Source organism: Phalaenopsis equestris, unplaced genomic scaffold (assembly GCF_001263595.1).
Source record: "Phalaenopsis equestris unplaced genomic scaffold, ASM126359v1 Scaffold000964, whole genome shotgun sequence".
Lineage (NCBI taxonomy): Eukaryota > Viridiplantae > Streptophyta > Magnoliopsida > Asparagales > Orchidaceae > Phalaenopsis > Phalaenopsis equestris.
This window is the reverse complement of record NW_018165403.1, coordinates 581,944-584,997: the sequence shown is the minus strand read 5'-3', so window position 1 is coordinate 584,997 and position 3,054 is coordinate 581,944. Positions and strand designations below refer to the sequence as shown.

At 32.8% G+C, this 3,054-nt stretch overlaps 1 long non-coding RNA gene across 2 annotated transcripts in view; it reads right to left on the bottom strand.

Annotated features, from left to right (window-relative positions):
* Window positions 1-515: 515 nt before the first annotated feature.
* Window positions 516-3,054, bottom strand: part of LOC110032530 — a 37,416-nt gene continuing 34,877 nt past the window's right edge. For both annotated transcript variants that reach the window (XR_002294859.1, XR_002294860.1), the window contains one exon: window positions 516-907. This is a non-coding gene — a long non-coding RNA (uncharacterized LOC110032530). The remainder of the gene's footprint in view (window positions 908-3,054) is intronic.

Below are 3,054 nucleotides of genomic sequence, written 5' to 3'. Positions count from 1 at the left end.
GTTAAGGGGTTGATTCGTAATTTTCCTAGACTTATCTTAGCGTGATTGTTGTCAACAAAGATAGAAAGTCCTCCTTATGCTTATGTCTAGATCAAAAAAAAAGCAAGCATCTATGATGTTGAGGCTTCCTCAATCCTCATGACATCCCGAAATATTGTTCTGGTCCCTATCTAAGATACAAAATTTGGACAAAATATGTATATTATTACCGAGATTTTGTGGTTAACCATTCCGTTCCTTTACGCAACGGGCAAGAGTCATATATCACAAAATATGTTAACATCCTAATTGATTAGATCATAAGTAAATGGAACTCTATTGTTAACATAACGATAAAAAAGCTTTGATGTCTCAGGAAAACGATATAGGAAAAGAAATCATATGAGAAAACCATAAAATCACATCCCATAAATCACAGAGGCACGAAAAAAATTTTAGGTACACATGATAGAAAGAAAACTGGAAAAGCATCCCAACAAAACCATTGTTACAAGTAAAACTAAATATTAAACAAAATGATTTGTTCACTCTTCCACAACAACCAACTAGTCTCTCATACAATAATCTCTCAAAACATAAAGAATAATACAAAGAAAAAGGTAGAAGAAACCCTTAGGACCTCAACCCGAAGAGAGGAAGAGGAAACCTAAGAAAACTCTCAAAACTTCTTCTAGAGTCGTCTCCAACTCTCCTTTGCAACCGAGCAAGTTTCAATTCGTGCCCTAGCTTACCTTTTAAAGATTCAACAAAAATTAGCTTGACAAAACCTTCCAAAATAAGATCTGAAGATCCAATGGCGTGGTCAAACCTAGACCCGGCGTGGTCACACCCAAAACTAGTGTGGTCACGCCAGACAGGACAATATGACAACATTTTGACCTCATTTTGCGTGTTCGACACCTATAACCTGCACAACATTCAGAAAAATCTTTCTCAAGTATAAATTCACGATAAATAACTGAAAATAACATATAAAATGTAAGGAAAATAAAGGTAAAATCATGTAAAATTGATGCATGTCAATACTCCGAAACTTACCCTATTACTTGCCCTCAAGTAATCACATGGATATGCTTGAATTACTACGAATTGTATAGTACTCTTATAGGTTTTTAACTATTCAACGTGTATATCAAAACTAAAAAACATTTCAAGGTCATTAGGAGTAATTATCTTTGATGGTTAATAACTTGATCTTTTCTTAATTCCCTTCTTTTCTTAAGAATATCTCATAAATTTATAAATTGGTGTTATTTAAAGTATCTTTCATTAACCTTAAAAGTATTTATACAATATCAGTGGATTTTAGCTAACGAATCAAAGTAACGTTTATCACTCAAGTCACAATAGACCCTCTTCTGATTTCTTTTCTTCTCTTGAATTTTTGTTGTGCTAACTACAAGCTTCTTCTCAGAGATTTTTAACTTTTTTGCTTTTTTATCTTTTACTTCTTTTTCTTTTTCTCTTGAACATTACAATATCTGGTTGGCAGCTTTTTCTTTTATAACATTTTAGATGTGAAGAGGGGGGGTCATTCGTAAGTTATAAAACTAATACTTGATATTTCTAAAGTTCTACCTCCAAGTTATCTTTTCCAGTTAAAATTTAAATTACATTAAGCTGGTTAAAATGGATTGACTAACGATCTGTGAATTCAATAAGAGCAAGTTGATTCCAAAGATCAGACATTGCAAAATATAATCGTGAACACTCATGGTAATTTGTTGAATGACCCGAATATCTATATCCAATTAGTCTTGTTTTGTAAAATTAAAATGTGTATGCAATCTTTCCAAATGATTCCAAATCGCTTCAGCCATTTCATACTTTGCTAATTAGATTCCTATAGCTTGTGAGACAATGTTGCTAACCCATGTTATAATTTTCGAATTAGAGCCATCCCAAAGTTCCAATTTATCTACAAATTTCTCATCTTTTTCATTCAACGGCTTAGCAAAGTTTCAGAGACATAACGCCATATTTTTTTAGCCTTTAGAAATTTTCTCATGTCGTAACTCCAATATGAATAATTTGCCCACTCCCACTTAATTGCACGCTAATGGATTTATTTTCTTATCCTTGAGAAATTTTGTCATGTCAAAAATCCAATACGAATAATTATGCCCACTCCCATTAAATCAGATGCTAATGGACTGAAGAGAATTATCCTTTTCAAAGGCCATTATAACAAATAGCACAGTCAAAATAAGGAATAAAAGAGATAAATACAAATACCAATTTGACAAATAAAATACCACATATCGAAGGCCACCGAACCCAGCGTTGCTAAATTAAAATTAATCGAGGTTTCGTGAAAACTATGTAAGAAATTAAAATGTATGCAAACTTAGAGAAGAATGAGATAAGAAAAAGATGTCAGAGAAAAACATAATTTTCAAAGCTAGGATTTGATATTGCAATAATAACAAGAATAAGTTAGACAAGAGTTATATAAGCAAACAAAATGAAAATATCAAGATTAATTTACCCTTTAATAATCATAATATTACTTCTAATATATATTTCATAAAAATATGATTATTTTAAATTCTAAAAATTGGAATCTGCCTTTTTATGCATAAATCAGGTGACTTGTGTAAATATTGAAGTTTATGTGTTAGATATGTAGATACATAGGAATTGAGTAATAGGTATGTAAATCTTCCTTTTTTATTTTTTTAAGTAAAGTTGTTTGGGAAGTGTACCAAGACCTTTTGAGAATGAATTCTGCAAGAAACTAATAGATAGATTTGGATACAAATAATACGTCTGAATTTAAAAAAAAAGTTTGAAATGCCTTCGGGTAAGAAATTAGAAGATATTTTATAATAAATCATAAGGCAATCATCTACACAGAAGTTAAAACATGTCGTTGTTCCGCAATGCTAGGGTTCCGCCCCATGGCGAACCCAGCGTCATTTTGGCTTCGAGCTTCCTCTCGTGTCGTCTACTTCCTCGCGTCGTCTCGCTTTTGCTTTCGCGTCTCGTCTGGCGGGTGTTGCGGTCGTGCATGCGTCTGCGACAGAGCCGCTCGAGCCTGTGTCTCGTCCGCCG